Source organism: Prionailurus viverrinus, chromosome D3, assembly GCF_022837055.1.
Source record: "Prionailurus viverrinus isolate Anna chromosome D3, UM_Priviv_1.0, whole genome shotgun sequence".
NCBI classification, from domain to species: domain Eukaryota; kingdom Metazoa; phylum Chordata; class Mammalia; order Carnivora; family Felidae; genus Prionailurus; species Prionailurus viverrinus.
Window position 1 is genome coordinate 26,503,282 of NC_062572.1, and position 21,297 is coordinate 26,524,578.

Genomic DNA, 21,297 nt, shown 5'->3' on the forward strand with positions numbered 1-21,297 from the left:
TCTGCCTGCCTGGTCCTCTGCCTCTAACATCATGAGTGCCCGGTCCTTGATATGTCATGGCACCTCTTCTTGCAGACTTCATGGTAAGACTCCACAGAACAGGACCAGCCCCTGTCATCATCCCACAGTCCTGACCAAAGAACCCCACACAAGGCTGGGTCCCACCTATGGGGATAACAATGGAACCAGTAGTGTGCTGGACCCTGATTCTGGACATCTGTCTTCCCCACTTCTTAGAGATGCTGTCCAAGTGAATACCCAGCTCCCAGTCTCCCACCTGTATTGTTTGCTGGGTTGGAGAATTCTCTAAAACCACCGGGGTAGACACTCCAACACTAAGTGTGTTGTCGAGCAGGCTCATGAGATACATGTACTCCCATAGCTTTCCCCCCTGAAGCCTTCGGGACCCACAGAGCCCTGGAGATTTCTTTATATCTTCTTTCTGCCAGGCTTCTCTGTCTCCAGAGAACCTACCCCCTGAGTCTGCATCTATTGAAATATGCTTTTACGCCAGAAAACTCCCCAGACATCGGTAGACTCCTCCACAGGTAGAATTCAAAAGCTGTCAAATGCCCTCAGAGAATCCCTGAGCCCCTGGGACATCCTGCAAAGTACCAATCACAGGCGGGATCTCAGAGAGCCACCAGGACACTAGTTCTTCAGGAGCCTCAGTGGTCACCTGGCCCAACCTCCTTCCCATTGAACAGAGGGGAAACTGAAGTTTGGAGACGGGGAGCGGCTTGCTCAGAGATGCACAGACTGCTGGTGCAGAGCTGGGATCCTGTCCTCTATGCCTGACACCCTTCACCTCCATGAAGGTGCTGGGAACTATGGGTGGGCCAGAGAAAACCCAAGGGAAAAATACTTTCTCAAGAGTTTCCTAATGGGATCATCTTCTCAGACTGTAGTGGATGGAATAAGGAACATGAGTTTTGTCCATGATTTGCTATTAGCTTGCAGTGTGGACCCACAAAAGCCACTTCCCTCTAGTTACCACATCTATAATGGGTTATAACAAGTCACTGAAATAATCAGGAGGATAAAGCATCACCATCATCATCGTCATCACTATCATCACCTTTTCCTCCTCCTCCTCCTCCTCCTCCTCCGCCTCCTCCCCCTCGTCCTCCTCTTCCTCCTCCTTCTGCTCCTTTTTCTCATTTGTTAAGCATTTACACCACACTCAAGACTTACTTCAAAAAAAGTTTGTAAGAAGCTTAGGAGGAAGGCCCTATTACCTTATTTTCCAGACGATGAAACTGAGTGTTGGAAAGATTTATTGGCTTGTCCTTGCTAACCATAAAGCCCCCAGAGAGGCAACCAGCATTTGGACCTGGACAGTCAGAGAGCAGAGTTGGCAGCCTTAACCCCTGCCTGACCCTCCTCCCACACAGGAAGTCTTGGCCACTGACGAGACCCTTCAAGGGATGGCGATGATTCTTCCCACTGATGTGCTTATTAGTTTCACAATTCAGAGAAGTCACATTTGTACCCAAGCATGAAGCATTCGGTAGGTATCCCAGGAGGGCCAGCTTTAATTCATCCTGCCTCTCCCTCACTGGGACAGAGGACAGCAGGTGGGTTTGCTGAGGAGCACTCAGATGTGAAATGGGTCAGAGAACAAATGAGGAAGGGGAATTTAACGTGTTTGGGTTCTTCCATGGCTGAGGGTCATCCATGCGGGAAGTGAGTTGAGTCTAAAGATTTCCCATGGGGCTGGGGTGTCGGCTGGCTTTATGACAGGGAGACCCCTGGGCAGGGAGGTGGGGGAGGCATTGCTAAGCCTTTGTACCAGCACATGGTCCCTTCCAAGTTTTTCACCACTCAAAGTGTCTGTCCCACTGGCAGTATGACCATATCACCTCTCTTTTGGACCCCATTTTTTCTATCAGTACAAGGTCACAGGCTGATTAGCAATAGGGTTTCTGGGTAGAGGGCGTCTCTGTCCAGAGTGCTGAAATGAGAGGGGGTGCACTCTGGCCCAAGGCTGGTACATACACTGGGTTCTCTCTCCCTCACCCTCACATAGACTGCTTTTCCCATGAAAGACATTTTTCTCTTGTTTCCTTTCTATTTTTCTCTCTCTCCCTAGCTCCCCCACCTCTCTTTCCATAGATCAATTCCTTCCTTCCTCTCTCTCTATTTCTCTCCATTTCTCCCTTTATCTTTTTCTCCATCTTTCCCCCATCATTTTCCCCTCTCTACTTTTCTTTCTTGCCTTCTGTTTCTCTCCATCTCGCTTTCTTCCTCCTTGTATTCTCCCCTCTTTCCTTGCCCCAATCTCCATTTTCTCAGCTGCTCCCCCAGGACCCTGGGCTTGACTTTCTTCCCCAGCCAGCCCCTCTCCTTCCAGCCACCTCCCTAAAGGCAAACACTCCATCCCAAGTTCTCCTCTTCTTCCCTCACCTAACCCCTTAGAGATGTCCAGCTTCTCCCTGTGATGACCCATTTGGGGATTCAGAACCAGAGATCTTCCTTCTTTTCAATCTCCCACTGCAGAGGGGAACATCTTCCAAATGGGGACACTTTCCTCAAATCAAAACACCTCACCTATCAAAAAGCACCTACTGTGTGCTACATTCTGGGAAACAACATGAATGAAAGTAGTCTGATCTCTTCCCCCTTCCTTATGTTAAGGAGACAGAAAGCAAGCAAAGAATTTAGACACTGATTTTAGTTTTTTGACATCAAGACGATAGCCAAAGTTTGGGCATGGAAGGTGACTTGGGGTGGAGTGGGACTGCATTATGTTGAGAGATCAAGGAAAGTATCTCTGAAGAACTGGCATTGAAACTACAACCTGAATGATGATATAGCCATGCAAAGGGCCCACAGAAAAAGATTTTAAGTAGAGGGCACAGTAAGTGCAAAGGCCCTGAAGCTGGAAAGAATTTGATATAGTCAAATAACAGAAAGAAGTTTTGTGTGGCCATAATGGGGAGAACAAGGCAGAGCAGATCATGAGATGAGGTCAGTGCCTCTGACCCAGACTCTGAATGTCCTTAGAGGCTTTGGAACAGAGGTTGTCTTTTATTTTTTATGTCATAGGCTGAAGCATGCCTGTCGTTTGATTCCTTCCAGGTGTAGTGAGGTGGGGAAGAGTGGACATGAGGGCACAGACCATTTAATAGGTGGTGCCTTAGCTTTAGAAGTTCTTTAAAAGCTTGGATCTTGCTCTTTCTCCTTCCCACCTCCACCCCACCAAGGCACTTCTAACTCACCTAGCCCCCTGCACGGAACCCAAATTGAAGGCCCTGCTGTGGGAATGGCAGCTACTGCCATTACCACCACCATCATCACAATCAGCATCATTTCTAAGTGACTCCAACTGATGTAAGGATGAAAGCAAGACAAGGATTAAAACATCCTTATAGGTCTATTTCAATATTTTTAGCATGGGTGTCAGGACAAAGGGATTAATCCCATAAGCATTTATGGAATGCCTATTGTATGCAATACAGAAATAAACCCCTGGAGTGGCCAATATGAACACTAATATCAAGAACTGCCAACATTTATTGGGCATTTGCTAGGGACAAGTCCCCTTGCTAAGGGCTTTACATGAATTATCTCCTTACATCCTTACAACAATACCACGAGCCTTTTCATTTTTCAGGTAAGGAAATCAAGGCAGAGAGAGTTGAAGCAATTCATTAAATGAATTAAAATCTGTCTATTCCTCCCTATCCTTGAGTCATTTATTGCCTGCTTCGCTTCTCCCCTAGTCCCCCACAACTCTGTACTAATGGGCTAGTGTGTTACCTTAGAGATAGCATATAGTTCATTCTGCAGGCTGAGATCAGAGTTTGTCCAAATAAGTCTAGTCATGGCACTTATGGTCTACTGGTACTTGGCTACTCTAAAATTGTTTCTTTACGTGAAATGAAGAGAGAAAGAAAGAAAGAAAGAAAGAAAGAAAAGATAAAGGGATGGAGGGAGAAAGAAAGAAAGAGAGAGAGAAAGATGGAGGGAGGGAGGAAGAGGGGAAGGAAGGAAGGAAGGAAGGAGAAAAGAAAGAAGAGAGAGGAAAGGAAAGGAAAGGAATGGAAAGGAAAGGGGGAAGAAAGAGAGGAAGGATAATTGCTCAACAAATGGCAAGTAGCATGGTTGTAATCACAGTTTTAAAATTCATATCCATGTTAGCAGTGGCCTTTATGGGTATCTTCTTAAGCCCAAGGAATGGCCTAATTAATAGTGGAACTTTAGGTACATTGTCAAGAAGAGGGGGTAGTATATTTTTGAGTGAAAGACCGGGAGTAGTGGCTTACCCAGAGGTGGAAGGTTTTAATGGGGACAAACTGTCCCTCTGCCCTCAAACAAGTGTCTGTCCCTCTCCTTAGGGAGCCCAGAAGGGAACTTCTGCACCCCACCCCCAGCACTGACAATCCCCCCGCAAAGACCCTGCCTCAGAGCCACAAGCTATTTCACTTCTTCAATGCATGACTAATAAGCACTTCATCGAAGGCAATATTCAATCGTGCTGTGGAATTAAAGGAGTAGGCTCACGTGCTATATATCACCCCAGGAGCTCTTACCAGCAGGAGATCAATAATCCAGCGATAGACATTTCATAATTAAAAGACGACGAAGAAGAAGACGATGAGGAGGAAGAAAGACAAGGGCCCTAGCAGATGGCCCTGCATTTTTCTTGGCTTTTTGGTTCCCAAGGCTTTGGGGGACTTGCCAGAACAATGAGTCCTGGTTGGAGCCATCCCAAAAGGCTGGCTGGAAGGGGGCTTCGGTAGAGTCATGTGGCCTGTCCCCCCGCCTCGAGGCTGGCTGGGGATAAGTGCTGCCATTTTTAGACTTAGTGAAGTGTCTTTTAATATCCCTCCAGGTTGCCTTTCTGCATAATCCCAAACCGGCTGGAGCAGGTAGGTTCCTGTTCTCTTCCCAGGTTCCATATCTCCATCTTTAAGTCAAGCTTACAGGTTTTCCTCTGGGAAAATTTCCACTTCAGGGTCATTGGGTTCAGGTGGAATGAATGTGACCTCCACAATCCAGAGATGGTCTTGAAGATCACATCGGGCCAATAAAAATGCCTCATTCATTCTCAAGGCCATGATTGACTAATGGATGCCAATGTAACCCAAGCTAAGCCAGTCGGGGTCAATTCTGGGACTACCTTTGGAGCTGCCCCTCTCCTAGCTGGGGTTTCCAGGCTTGAACAACTGAACCCTAAAGCTATGGGGAGACTATCTTGTCATCATGGAGAAATAGACTTTTCCTGGTAACATTGGTAGACGTCTGAATTCAGCCCCCCGGCAATCGAGGTTCGACTTTCAGTTGATGAGAACGCATGAGTTCCCATTTTGCCTAAACTAGTTTGAATGGAATTTTCATCTCTGCAAATTAAAAGGTCCAGGCAAGTCCACTAGGTTTCTTCTTGTCTGTTTGTTTGATCCACCCATCCAAAAACATGCGTAGTTTAAGGTCAAAAAAAAAAAAAAACCAGCTGTAGTTAAATTCACAGTCCAACTATGTACTAGCAGTGTAATCTGGGGGGAAGTGCCTAAGCTTTTTTATTTTTAACATTTATTTATTTTTGATAGAGTGAGCAGAGAAGGGGCACGGAAAGTGGGGGACAGAGGATCTGAAGTGGGGTCTGTCTGCACTGCCAGCAGAGAGCCCCGCATGGGGCTCACAAACCCGTGAGATCGTGACCTGAGCGGAAGTTGGACTCTTAACTGACTAAGCCACCCAGGCGCCCCTGCCTAAGCCTTTTGAAACTCAGTTTCTTCAGCTGTAAAATGGATATGGTACCACCCTCAAAGGGGTCATTGTGAAGATTACATAAGATAGTAACTAATTCTCAGGGAGCATGAAATGTGGCTTAATCTGTCTCTTACCTTGGAGTTTCACCCTGCCTAAAAAACAAGTGAAGCTGTCCTTCAGAGACCCACCACTTGCTATCACCATCATCTACAGGAGCAAACCAGACCTGGTAGAATGCTCTTTTGTAGGAACGAAGATGTGTGACAGCATCACTTGGACCATAGCAGCCAAACAAACATTCATAAAGCTTAACTGAGGGCAGCATTTCTCTTCAAATGCAGAATGAGCAGAAGGTGATAACGATGCTTTGAAGATCACACATCATTGGTTGCACATCCAAATGGCACCGTCCACTTTATGCCACTGTCACAGTTCTCTGAGGAAGCTGAGGCTCAGAGGGGGGCAGCGATTGGCCAACGGTCACACAGCCCGCAAGCCTGAGTCCAGAGTCTGGACACCAAAGCGCTATGCTTTGTCAGTTCCCCCAAAATAATGCCTCCCAAAAGGGATATGTGTGCCAGGCACTGGGCAAGCCTCTCTGCACAGCTTCCTATCGAACCTTCTTAAGATCGTTTTGAGAAAAGCTTGGGACCCATTTTAAGGTAAAAAGCAGCAGTGAAGTATGCTTAAAGAGGGAAACAAAGATCTCACTGCTCAATTCGGTGTGGCCTACAGTCTTTCTGTTGTATGTATTTTACCACAATTAAAAAAATAGTAAAAAGAAATTATCTTTAAAGCACATACGCATGTATCCTTTGACCCATTGCTAAGAAAATTCCCTGGGGCAATCACATCAATATCCTCAAGCTGGAAATGACCTGCGGGTCCCCCAGTGTGGTTCAGATTTTAAAATAAGGCATTATGTATAAGAAACTTCAATTATTTTTTTAAAAAAGGAAGTAGAACTCTTTGTGGTCATTGTAAAGGTATCTAAATATAATAGTAAGTGAGACAAAATGCAGAACAACAACGAGGCAAAACAAAAAACCCAGTGGCAAAAACCCCTCCACTGCCCATCCCCTCCTCCCTTTCCACTTCACCCCTGCAACTCTCCACCACGCTCCCCGCCCTAGGAGCTTTCCCCCTCCCTGCCCCAGCTTTGGAGCCTTTGTTCATCCACCCCTTCTTCTGGGAATGCCACATCCATGAACAAGATCCCAGTGAGCCTCCGTGGCAACTTCTCTCTCATCTGGGCTTGCTGGGTTCTCCAAGGGCAGAGACTGTGTGCCCAGCACCCAGCCCCCTCTGGCACACAGGAGGGACACAGCAGACATGCGTTGGATGTCCAGTGGTGTGGGTGGTGGGGACTGTGACCAGAGCCAGTCCCTGACCTTGAGTCCTTTTCTCGTCTTTCCCCAACCCTGTTGAGTTCATGTGGGGTCAGGGGCCTCTGGGGACAGAAGTGACATTTTTTAGACACCTCCTTGGTTCCAGATCTCCAAGCTGCCTTTTCACTTATGCATGTTTTCTCTTCATTTTTACTTTTGTCCTTTATCATCCCATTTTACGTATAAGAAAACTGAAGCTGTGGGCAAACGGACTCGGTCAAAGTTACCAGCTGCTTGTTGCTGGGTTTAGGGGACAAGCCTAGGTGGGAAGGAGAGTGCAATGGAGAGGTTGGCATACCCAGGACCGCATCATCGCGCCCCGTCGCGTTTCAACGTAGTCCTCCAACGTAGCCGTGGAGGCGATCTTACTCCCGATCTATAATGTGTCGCTCACGCTGCCCCCGCGAACGAGGACCGGCCACTGGCAAAGTGACCCATGGCCGGCTCTTCATTCACCACTGAAAGGGACGTTCGTTTGCTAAGAAGCCCACGGGCTGGCCAGAGAGCTGTCACCCTGTGACAATATAGACAGAGTCCGTGCCCCCACCTCGTAAAGCCCCAGCGTACACACACGGGAGAGCAAGCCCACCCTCTCTCGCGGAGAGAATAAGTGTAAGGAATTAAGAAGACTGATTAAACAGACAGATGTTTTCAGTCGGCAATAGAAGTGTCAACATGATCCTAATTAATGAGTGTGTTAATGGCTGTTCTCTGTTTGAAGACAATAGTCGCCGCCTTCGAGATGTATCCACAATGACTCACAGGGCACACGCGTAGATGCCCGAGCGGAGCCTGCGTGGGGCGGGGGTACGAGCCGTGTGCTCACCCAAGGGATACACAGTGGCACAGCCTCGGGCACAGGGAGGTGCGCCGACCCCGCGGGGAACAGGCTCAGGGCACAGAGGACCCTGGGGCACACGGGCAGGTGTGGTTCCACCGTGCACACACACACAAGGCACGCACAAGGCACACCAGGACACGCACTCAGGAAACACGGTACCTACACCTCCCGCACCGGCCCCCCAACACTCAAGGCACACGGAGCACGCACACCACCCAGACGACACCCAGGCAAAATGCACACCACAGACACCGAGCTCACAGGATACCCACACCACGCTCGCCCAATGCACACGCAACGTACACGCGTGTCACACACCTCTGCACGCCACACATGTGCTCAACATGAGTACACCCCACGCACAGCACCCCGTAACACACACACACACAACACGTGCAATCCCACAATACAGCTCATGGTGCACAGAGCACTAGCCTTACACACTTAGCACACACACTCAAACACACGTTTAGTACCAATAATCAAGATGCTCACTGTGTGTTCACCTCATATGCTAGACTGTATACTAAGACATAAAAACACAGAAATGAAAGGGGTGAGTCTCTTTTCTCCAGGATATCCCAGGCCTCCAGAGAAGCACAAGTACTGCCCTGTGAGGCGCGTCAAGAGGATCTCTCAACATCATTTACTTGCTTGTGTTTCCGCGAGGAAAAGATGTGGGAAAGACTTGCTACACAGAACAAGTGCTGAACAGTATGGAGTTGGGCTGTAGCCACTCAGTGGCCTTTTTCATAAAGACACCAAGGAAAATCCATTCTGTAACTCTTACCGTAGTTATTTTTAGCAGTGGTATTTTTATTTATCTCAGAGGATCTGGGGAGTGTGTAACTAAACATGTCTCCCTTTTTACCCTGGCTCCTAGGAAGCTCAGTGCTAAAATGTTGATCCGTATACTGTAGGAGTGTTGATTTTCACAGTACAAATCTCTGAGTGTTCTAACCGATGCTATTTCATGTTTTTACAGGTGATTTTCTTTCATTCTATTCTTAAAATACACTTTTAAATGACAAATCTCTTCCTGAAACAATATGGGGATAGAAATATGGGGAAGAAAGATCGATTTGAGTTAGGTAGATTTATTAGGGCAGGAGAGCTGCTGTAAGAAAGAACCTCCAGTTCTCAATGGCTCAGCACAACAAAGGTTTATTTCTTGCTCAGAGCACAGTCTAGTGTGGGTTTTCAGGACGTGTGCCATTGCTCCCTACAGTCATTCAGGGACCCGGGATTCCTTCCATCCAGTAGCATTTAAAGTATAAAGGGGAAAAGCCAGGATCACTGGAGTAGCTGTATCTTTAACCTGACACAAGTAAGACCTCCAAGGCTGTGTCCAGAGGAGGGAGAGGTGGCCTCTGATGGGAAGGAAAGAAAAGACCCCAGAGAAGAGTCAGTCTCTGAGCTGGGCACTAAGGGCAAATCAAACCCGGGTCTGCAGAGAAGGTGAAAGGCAGAGGGACAGACAGACCCATCTGGACAAATTTACAGAGGTGAGAAATGGTGGGGACCACCATTGTGAAGACCAGCGAGGAGCTCCTTCTGGACCAAGAGTGGGAAGCAAGATGGAGGTGGTGGGCTTTGATGGTCGAAAGGAAAGCAGAGCCTGGCCCAAGAGAGCCTTGAGTGTCAGACACAAAAAGTATCTCTTTATGCCACGACCGTTAAATTACCCAACACTGACTGGGTGCTGGGAAACGCTGCACGGTGCTTCCTTGAGATTATCTTATCAATTTTCAGAGCAACGCTATATGGCGAAGCCCTCCAGCGACCTGCATTTTACAGGAGTGGACACTAAGGCGCAGAGAGGTTAAGTGACTTACCTGAGTTCACACAGAGAAAATGGCACCATCAGAGGCGGAAATGGTCGGTGCACTTCCTTAGCAGCTATCCTCTGGGGTCTCTGGAACAGGGACTCTGTCCTGTGTTGTGGTCATCATGGTGGCAGGCTCAGCTGGATGGGATATCAGAGGGCAGTCTGACAGGGGTCACCAGCCCAAGTCTCAGAGCCAGCCATGGTTCAATAGCTCAATAGCTCACCCAGCCCTGGGTGAGGCCGTTAGACTTAGAGCCTCTTTTTTCCAACCTGTAAAAGGGGGTCATATGCTTCCATTCCAGGGTGGCAACATGTATGTCATTTATCCCAATGCCTAGCACGTCGCGAGGGCCACATACACAGCAGCCATTATCATTATCATTGCTGTTGCTGTTTTTGGTTGTTTTTAAAGGGACAGAGGAGCTGGGGAACAGGCTGCTATACCCGCCAAGAGACAAGTAATTTGGGAATGCTCTAGCAGAGGCCGTGGAGAGGGACAGCTGTGAGGGAGATTAAGGAAATTCACGCGGAATATATGCACGTCTGGCACGTATGGTGCTTTGGCAAGGACAGAAGCGGGACGGACGCACTCCTCCCCAGAAAGATGTGAACGGCATTTGGCTTCCCTTGCTGTTCAAGCCGGGAGCAGTCCTGCGTGCGTGTCTGTGTGTTTCATGCAAATGCAGGCGCGTGTAGATGTAGATGGCACGGGCCTCGGAGACACAGGGGCGGGTGGAGAACAAAGAGCGGGGCAGGTTCTCCTGTGAAGAAACCCGGTGGATGGGGGGTCCTGGGGGCTAGACTGTGGGCCTGAGTTCTCTTCTACTTGGGGCCTGAAGTGAGCACTTGGCCTCCGAGAGCGTGTCTCCAAAATGGGGCTGAGATCACTTCACCCACCTTGACTCCAGGGCTGGACTACATCTACTTTTGAGGTCCCTTGTGGCTCCAAGATCCCAGGCCAACGAGAGGGGAAGGTGGATCCAAACACGGGAGGGTGAACAACTCTGAAGTTCTAAGACGGTATCTTGGCTCCTCAAAGTCAGGGGAGGTAAGAGAGAAGAAGGGTCACTAGAGGTGAAGATATCCAGGGGAGAGAAAGAAGGAATCAGAGAAACTTAACAGAAGACCATGGGGGGAGGGAAGGGGGAAAATAGTTTCAAACAGAGAGGGAGGCAAACCATAAGAGACTCTTAAATACAGAGAACAAACTGAGGGCTGATGGGGGAGCCGGGGAGAGGGGAAAATGGGTGATGGGCATTGAGGAGGGCACCTGTGGGGATGAGCACTGGGTGTTGTATGGAAGCGATGAATCATGGGAATCTACCCCCAAAACCAAGAGCACACTGTATATACACTGTGTGTTAGCCAATTTGACATTAAATTCTATATAAGGGGGAAAAAAGGAACTCCAGAAAATGTTTAGAAAAAAATCCAGAGCAGGGGCCATCCCTGAGAGGGCTCTTCTTTTAGATCATGAGCAACACACCCCCTGTCACCATGCAGCTCCCTGAGGTCTCCTGCCTGAGTCTCCTTTGTCCCCACTGACCCCCTCTCCCCGCTTTATTAGTCGTATTCAGCAGAAGTGATCAGAGGACAATTGGAGAGGGGCCAGAAGTAGCACCACCTCCCAGGACTCTCCTCTGGAGAAGGGAACCCCTGTTTTAAGCCCTTTAATGGTCCCAAAATGAACGACCAACATCAAAACTCAGGGAAACTGACTTGGAGGCTGAACACCGAGGTGAAAAAACAGCCTGGACTCCCCAACATCAGCCTGGCTTGGATGGCGAGTCCTGGGTTCAGCTCACGCAGGTCACATGTCCTCAGACAGGAGACTTTGTTTCTTGGGGCCTCAACTTCCCCACCTGTGAAACGGAGCCAGTGATAGAACCTGCCTCCTGGGATAGATGTGAGGATCCACAGCCATGACTCTTGTCGAGTGCCTGCCTCTGTGTGTGGCATCGAGCAGGGGTCCTCCACCTGTCATTTACTGCCTCCTTTTTGGGGTGATGGGGGACGCGGTCTCATTCAGCCCTCTTTGGCCATGCCTTCATGCTTACAGAAAGTCCTTCCTTCCTTTAACCAAACACACCCAAACATGTTTTTCTCCCCCAAAACATTAGTCTCCAGCTGCCTCTCCACTTATGTAATGATTTAGGAGAAGATCAAAATAAAACGTGGGAAGCTGTAGGCTGTGATACTATTTTTTTCCCCTTAGTACACTTTGATTATGTGTAAACAGCACATTGCAAATTATTTCCTCTTTCTTTGTCAAGTCCTCAAGCCACCTCGGGGTCCCTCAGAATAAGTAATTGGCTCTGGGACATTGCGTGACAATGCGCTTTGAGTAGACATTTATCTCCAGGGAGTCTTCCTCCAGCTCATGGCTGTTCCAGGAAAGAGGGTACCGGGTTGGGAGGGGGGGGGGGAGGTCAGAGCCACACAACCTGGGGGATCTTTTGTCCCCTCCATGGGGTCTTCTTTGGGGACACGGATGGTGGAGGGATTGTTTGAAGAGCCCAACTGGATTGATCTGGATTGATCCTTGAGGCTCATTTGCTGTCTCAGAATCCCTGAGAACACCTCCTCCCAGAAGCCCTTGGACCTTGAATCCCCAGATTCTATCTCTAGAACTTCGTGAAACCCAACAGTATTAGGGGAGCAGGGAGTATGAGCAGATATAGCAGCAAATTTCTATCTCCTCTAACCTTGGCATTTTGCAATCGTGGGTTCAAATTTTGGTCCTGCCACTGAAAGAACCACCAGAATGCTGGGTGAGAAATCTAACTTCCCTGTGCCTCTGTTCCTTCACCTTTAAAACGGGCATAGTCACAAAGCTACTGTAGTGGCTATGGGAGCATAAGATCAGGTAGGTAGCAGGGACAGCAGCTTGCCCAGAGTGCCTTTGTCTGACTTAGGAAAAGGCAGGGCAATTAGAAAACATACCCCTTCCTCCAGGTGCATGCAGTCTTACCTAAAGGTGTGCTGAGCAGTTTAAAGATTGAGTTCAGCTCTCCCTTGACCCTGAGGTCAGGAGCTCTTATGCAGTGCACACCCTGCACAAATGTACCGGGCAGCTCTGTGTGTAAAGCAGTCAGTATACACCAGGCTCAAGGTAAGCACTCGATCTCTTGCAGCATCTATGGTCACTACCATCATATACGATCGTTTCAATGATTCTGACTCTTAAAATCCATTATGGGCTAAATACTTTAAAACTTGACTAGCTCTTTAAAAGAAGAAGAATCCAGGTTGGAATCCCTTGACATCATGTCCTGGCCATGCCTCCTTGAAGAAGTTCCTTACCCATCTAAACCTCAGCATCCTCATCTGTAACATTAGAAAACACTAATTCCCACCTGGTGGTAAGGTTTTGGTTGCATAGTAAGTATCAAAAGTACCTGCAATCCAGGGCCTAGAATATGCTAGGTGCTCAGAAAATATTCATCTCCTTTCTGCAAGGAAAAGGCGACCTCTCCCCTATGGCTTTTTCCTGTAGCACAAGCATCCATGGTCAATGTGTTTGGGAGATGAAAACTATATATATATATAACCATTGTAATGACGATGCTGATCATTTTGGGGTATAACCTCCTTGCAGGCAACGAACATCAAGTTTGGAATCAGAAGACGAGGGGCCCAGTCCCTAAGTACCCTCACCCTCAACACATCTCGTGACTTTGGATTAGTCACAGGCTCTCTGAGATTTGGTTTTGTGTTCTATGAAACCGGGGGCAGAGGAGACAAGGGTTATTGAATATTTGGTACACCAGCAGAAACACCTGGAATTCCGAACAAGGCTATGGATACCTACAGAATACAAAGCAGGTTAAAACAGGGATGCTCTGAGTGAGGCAAGGTCAGGGGTAGGGGGCTACCAATTCACCCCACTTCTTCTCGCCCTGCAGTACCCTCTGATGAGGAAGTCCAGGCCTCTGGGAACACAATATGGCAGCCATTGGGCTCACCCCCTTCCTGCTGAAATATTCCAAGACTCTATGCTTGTGCTTTGATATCCACTGTCTTGCCACTCAATTCATCCTGACCTAAAGCATGTGTGTGTGCATGCGTGTGTGTGTGTGTGTGCGCGTGTGTGTGTGTGTGTGTGTATGCGTGTACCACAAACAAATGCTTACAAAGAAAGCAAAAAGAAGTTCCACCAGCCATTAAGGGGAAATTACAAATGCATTTTTCTCTGCCTCCGGCACATTAATAAAAGAGATTACAAAACTGGAATTGAGTCGAAGCAGGGCAACCTCACAACAATTGGAAGGCAGGGGCGGGGGGCGGGGGCCGACTGCTTCCTGTACAGTCATCTGATTTCATGGCCGTTCCCATGCTGAGAGAATCTGTCTGCGGCGGCTGCTGGGAGGATGTGGGCTCATGCATTAAACATCAGGGGGACCCTCGCAACGTGCACTGTGGGCCGGGAGAAGGACAGGGTGGGGGGCACGTTTGTGACATGCCCCAGCACGGCAATGCCTGTGGGCAGAGACCTGGAGATTGTTTAATGCAAGCACTGGAAAATCATTGAAAATTGCAGTGTGGAGAGGAAGGAGGGTGTAAAATGCAGAATGTGCAAAGATGTTCTAGTGCCTTGAACATTGGGAGGGCCACCATGGCCACTTCGTCTCACCAGTCATAGCGAGTGATTGCTATGTGCCATGAGTTCTGGGCTAGATGCTGGGGTGGGTCATTGGAGAAGACTGAATTACTGGCCTTCATCCTTCACACCTCCCTAGGCCCATGCCTTTTGTCATGGGACTTTGCAGCCTTTCCTCCTAGAGGACACATCCCTCAGCATTGACTTTGAGCTTCACCATGTACCTGGCTTTGGCCAGGGTTATGTGAATGGAAGGACCAGGGTGCCACTTCTGGGATGAGACCTTAAGAAACCTTGTGAGTTTCTACTTTTTCTCTCACACCTCTGCCCTCATCATGATAGACACGTGCTCTGGCTACACTGCCAGCCCACAGGGGATGGAAGGAAGGTGGAGCTGGGCCAGACAGAGGCTGCGGCTCAGAGCTGTCCCATCTGACTCGCAGAATAAAGCTAGCTGAGAAAGAAACATCTATTGTTGTAGGCAACGGGGATTTCGCGTCTGCTTGTTAGGCAGCAACAGCTGACTGATACACTTACATATGAAGTCATTCATTTTATTCATATATTCATTCACTCAGGAACCATTTCCTAAGCGTTTGCATGCCAGACATTTTGGAAGGCAATAGGGATATAACGGTTAATAAGAAATCTGCGAAAATGGGCAGAGATTTTGGATTTATTAATTCAAGGGTTGAACATTTCCTATGCGCCAGGCATGGAAATAACATGCTGCGATTATGGTGGCAAACACAATATATGTGTATATATTGCATATATATACATATGTGTATGTACATATATACACACACACACACAGCCCCTGCATGTATGAGGTTTATAGGCAGCAGATAAAACAACAAAGCAGAACATTTCCAAAAAGCCTGATGAAGAAGGTTGTCTCTTCCTGTAAACTAGTCACCGTCCAGTGGAAAAGGCAAGAAATTCAGGAGAGCACTGCAATACAAAGTATTAAGGACTAAAATGAGACACACGCATGCAGCTAAGAGGAAGCACTTCATGCAGCCCGGGGTCGGAGGCAGGGCGAAGGTAGGTGAGGGGAGGATTCTCGGGCAGCAAATATCTGAGCTGAGTGCTGAAGTTCAGATTGCAGGCAAGGAGAGGAAGGGCAGGGGTGGGGCACCAGGCAGAAGGCACAGCGAGAGTAAGGGGAGGAAGGTGGGAAATTGCACGGTGCCTGAGAGCCAGGATCTGAGGGTACTTTTGAAGGTCCCTGGGAAATAAACGGGAAGAGGGAGAGACAGGGAATGAGGGGCTGAGAGGCACCAGAGCATGAAGGAGGCTGGGTGCTAAGCTGAGATGCTTGTACATGACCCAAGGAAGGGAAATAGAGAGCCACAGAAGGGTTGAGCAAGAGAACACTGAACTCGTTGCCACCTGAGGATTTTCGAAAGGTGGAGTGGTGGGGCCGAGACTGGCGGCAAGGAGGCCAGGAAGAGACGGTGACAAACGGCCCCGCCCTGGGAATTACGGAATCAGAGATCATAAAGCTGGGTGTTCTGGGGCCACCGGGCTCCATCCACTCCTTCTGCAAAATCCGGGTCTTAGAACGACGAAATGTCCCCAGCGTCTCACAGCGGGTGAACTTCAGGCTCAGGATTGGAACTGAGATCCTTCTATTCCCAACCCTAAGCTCAGTTCACAGCCCCCGCTTTGTCTCCCCTTTCCCACAAGTCAACTAATAATAATCACTACAAGAGAAACAATATGCTCTGACAGCTGTGGCCTAGGCTCTGAGCTCCACACGTTACGGGTAAAACCTTGCAGGGTCCCCCCAACATTCCGAAGGGTCAGGACGTCCCACGTTACAGATGAGGAGCCTGATGATGAGTAAGTGTGATGCCCAGCCTCAGTGACTGCCTTCGTCAGCTCGGGCTGTTGTGTCAACTACCCTCGATGGGGGTCTGGGGGGTGAGGTTAAATGGCGCGCATGGATCTTTCACAGTTCTGGAGGCTGGGCGTCCAAGTTCAAGGTGCTGGCAGGTTCGGTTTTTGGAGAGGGCTATCTCTTCTCACTCTGTTCCCAGGACCTCTTCTTCGTATGTGCATTGGGGGTGGGGAGGGCACGGAGAGGGGGGGGGAGGGAGAGGATATCAACATATGAACTTCGCAGGGAGGCAACTGTTCCAGCCATAGCGGTATCCCCGCTGGAGGTGCAGTGCTTCTGCCCGGCTCAGTGGTGAAGGCTAAATGGGGTCAGGTGTGTAAGTTGTCCAGCACATGGAAAGCACTCGGCAAATGGAAGTGACATCAAAAATGATCAGCTGATCCCAGTGACCGTGCTAAGGATGAGGAATCAAGCCTGTGCCCTGGACTGGATTCCAGTGTGACCGGGATTTGTTCATGTATTTATTTTTTCATGTGCATTTACTTTTGAGAGGGAGAGAGAGACAGGGTGTGAGCGGGGCAGGGGCAGAGAGAGAGGGAGACACAGAATCCGAAGCAGGCTCCAGGCTCTGAGCTGTCAGCACAGGGCCCAGCGCGGGGCTCAAACTCACGAACCACGGGATCATGACTTGAGCCGAAGTCGGATGCTCAATCGACTGAGCCACCCAGGTGCCCCAGACTTTATTTTTGAGACAGAGAGAGAGAGAGCACAAATAGGGGAAGGGCAGAGAGAGAGGGAGAGAGCATCCCAAGCAGGCTCTGAGTTGTCAGCACAGAGCCTGATACGGGGACTCGATCCCACGACATTGAGATCATGACCTGAGCTGAAATCAAGAGCCAGACGCTTAATCGACTGAGCCACCCAGGCGCCCCTCCACTGTGTGACTTGGGATAAAGCACCTAACTCTTTGGGCCTCAGTCTCCCCAGTCTGTCGAATGAAGACTTTAGCCCTGGTGCCCTGGTTCTCAGGGTGTGATCCCTTGGCTGGCAGCGTCAGCCGTCACCCTGAGCGTGTCAGGAAGGTGCATCCCCAAGTACCCCCTCCCCGGACAGACTCAGTCTGCAACTCTGTGAGCAGCACCCAGCCATCATGTTTAACAGGCCCTCCTGTTCAACTGTGAGAGCCTCTGGTCTAGACGAATAATTTTTCCATGTTTTTAAAGGACATAAATGCTTTCTTCTGACAAAATCGGGAGAAAGCAGGTACATAAAGCAGATAAAAGCAACAGCGAGTGCTATGTTGGAGCTGAAACCAAGACCCTGTCCCCTCTCCCACCCTTGGCGCCCCACCCTGGAAGCTCCCCGGCCCCCAGTGTGAAGGCCAAGGTTGTGCTAAAGCTCTCTGTCCTGTGTCAGTGCCTCTGCTCCCCTACCTGCCACCCACCCTCCCTCACGGCCACCATCCCCGCGTACATGTTCCGGAAAGTATGGATTTGTTGTGGCCTCGTGAAACCTGGTCTGTTTCTTCTTTCCGTCTTTGTTTTTTGTTTTTTTTTTAAATAGGTTTCAGCCCGTAATTCAGTTAATTATTTCCCAGAGCACCAGTTCGGTGGCTACGGCATAGCACGAGGCAGGGGAACACAGACAGGTCCTCGGAAGCCTCTTTCCAGAAAATCTAATTTCATCATTGAGAAATCTTCTGTCTTAAGCAGCCTCCGCCACTGCCATAAATTTACATATTCTATATGCCGCCGCAGGAACGCAGTGGGCCCTATTTGCATAATACCGCTGGAGGGGCTTGCGTTTCTCTTGAACCTGAATGCGGCAGGAAGGAGGAAGCAATTATTAAGCTGTAGACATTGGCAGGGAGAGAGGCCTCAGATGGATTTCAACTCCAAACCTCATTCGCCGTCCAGGCTGCTCATTACCTAAGGCCTGGATCCCAGGCTGATGGTGGATCCGAGGGTTGGGAAAATCAACAAATTGCTGCCTTTGCTTTATGTCTAGAGCCAGGCCGAGGCCAGGTATGAGCGAGCAGCTTTGGTTTTCCAATGTCAATTGTTGGAGCAATCTTTCCCCTGTTCCCACAAATAAACTTGTTTCTTTGGACCGTTTTGTCGGGATGCCTTGGCCAGCACAGCCATCCCTGCCCCTTTCTGGAACAACCCCTCTGAACACCTACAAAGCAGGTCGGTGAGGGTTTTCCCACCTGTCAGAAATGTGTCGTTAAGAAAAGGATCAGCAAAGTCCCAGTTGGAAAATGGCAAGTGGAAATAGGAATTGTCTCATGCCACAGTGGACCTGCTCGACATTTATGCTCTCCACACTAAGGCTGCCTGAGGAGGTGGCTCTTCCCTATACAGTGGTGGGACCATCCTATATACTTGGGCTCAGATTCGCAGGCCAGGGGTCATTTAATGATCTAGGACCCAGAGGTGGCTCTCCATAGTTTCTGGACCTTCCAGAGCTATGACTTAGACCTCCAACTCACTCCATGACCTGTCACTCTCAACCTCAGTAGCCCATGGGTGTGAATGGTCACTTCTGGCTCTGGGGGACGCCATTTTGGTTTTATTCCAGTGACCATGTGGAAGGCTTCCTCAAAGGCCAAGTTTTGAGCACATGGCCATCTTCTAGCAGGACTTTGAACCCAGCCTTCCTGACAGTTTTTGTTTTATTTTGCTTTGTTTCTTTTACTTTGTTTATTTTGTTTTAATTTTATTTAAATCCAAGTTAGTTAACATATAGTGTAATAATGATTTCAGGAATAGGATTTAGTGATTCATCACTTACATATAACACCCAGTGCTCATCCCAACAAGTGCCCTCCTTAACGCCCATCACCCATTTAGTCCATCGCCCCACCCAACACCCCTTCAGCAACCCTCAGTTTGTCAAGAGTTAATTACGTCTCTTATGGTTTGCCTCCCTCTCTGTTATTGTCTTATTTTTCCTTCCCTTCCCCTGTGTTCCTCTGTTTGGTTTCTTAAATTCCACACGTGAATGAAATCATACAACCTTTACTTTTGTACAGACTGACTTATTTCCCTTAGCATAATACTTCTAGTTCCATCCACGTTGTTGCAAATGGCAAGATTTCATTCTTTTTGATCGCTGAGTCATATCCCATTGTGTGTGTGTGTGTGTGCGCGCGCATACATACCACATCTTCTTTATCCATTCATTCCTAACAACGTTTAAACCAGGTGAATTCATGAAACACCCAGCCAGAAATCCACCTGTCCACTTCTACAGGTAAATACCTTGCTAGATGATTCAGCAAAAGTGCCAGACGCAACCTGATAAATTCACTGACAGAGCAAAACATCATCCTGTAAAATGTGGACAGCTGACCGAGGATGAGCAGTGCTTTACTTCTTATATTTAATACAAGTCTGTGCAACTTTCATTTTTTTCAAACAAACATCTCTTATTTCTGGAGAAGTGGAAATACATTTGAAAATACCAGGTCTATGGGGCGCCTGGGTGGCGCAGTCGGTTAAGCGTCCGACTTCAGCCAGGTCACGATCTCGCGGTCTGCGAGTTCAAGCCCCGCGTCAGGCTCTGGGCTGCTGGCTCAGAGCCTGGAGCCTGTTTCCGATTCTGTGTCTCCCTCTCTCTCTGCCCCTCCCCCTTTCATGCTCTGTCTCTCTCTGTCCCAAAAATAAAATAAAACGTTGAAAAAAAAATTAAAAAAAAAAAAAAAGAAAATACCAGGTCTGGGGGTGCCTGGCTGGCTCAGTCAGTGGAGCGTGACTCTCAATCTCGTGGGGTTGTGAGTTTGAGCCCCACGTTGGATGTAGAGATTACTTAAAAACAAAATCTTAAATTAAAAAAAAAAGACTAGCAGGAATGAGTATTATTAATTAGAAAATACTACATCCACTCCTGATGGCCTTGGTGCTGAAAATTGGTGCAGTTCACTCATCCAGAGATGACCCAGGGTACGAAACATGCACTTCATGCCGATATTTAAACAGTGAGCCAGTTGTTGGAAATTTGAAACAGCAGATTTTTTGCTGAGAAAAAAAAAAATTATGCACTTCCACTGACTAAGGGGTGCCGTCTCCTCAAAAGACCTCAATATTTGATCCTCAGCACAGACTACCTCCTTACAAGAATTCGGAGGGAACTCACTTTTTCCATGACTCCATCCAACACCGAATTATTTCTCTAGGAAAAGGAGATTGCTCCTGATGAGCCAAACTCCGGGCTCTAAATGCACATGTGCTGACTTTTCCAGAGGAAATCATTTTGGCACATAACTGAGAGCAGAGCTTCAGAGCAAGCGATGGTCTTTCAATCTAGAGTTTAGGGTTTAGGTGTGGGTGTGTCCTCTGGCCAGGGCTCATGTTTCCAAGCCTCGGCTTCCCAATCTGTCAAGGGAGGATAATGATAATACCTGCTTCATCATTGTCGTCGGGAGCTCTTAGATGAGATCACGTATAGTAGTGGAGTCGTGGAAGGGGAAAAAAAGGAAAACCAAGTCACAGAAATGGTGCAGGTGGAACCTGAACTCAGCCGTGTTTGTTCAGCCGCTGAATTGCATGCTGCTACTTTCCTTCCACAATCTTGGAATGCTGGCGGCAGGTGCTTACAAAAGCCCTATCATACCACTTGGTTCTCTGGGCTGAACTGGGGTAGGAGCTCCTCAAAGGGCAACACTCGCAGGGACGTGGTATTCACTAAACTGGTCACTCCATCTAGAAACAGAGGTCAGTGCTGCTTCCAACCAGCCCTCTTAAAGACCCAACTTGCCTTGCATTGCATAGCGGAGTCCCCTTTGGCTTGCCATGGGATGTGGGCTGTTTGTGGTGAAGGAAGGGAGATGAAGTGATAGGAAAAGCCAATGGACCCAAGAGAAGTGCAGTTTAGAAAAAACTGTGGTCAGACTTTGAGCTGGGTCTGGGTCATCGCATGGCCAGCCCCTCCACTCGAGGGTGCAGCGTGGTTCAGCCACATTTCCGGCTCCCTGTGTTCTTGCAGTGATGTTGCAGCCTCTGAGGGCGGATCCTGGTGACACAAGCAAGGGGTGCCCACACGAGGCACAGCATGCAGAAAGTGGAGGACCGTTACGTC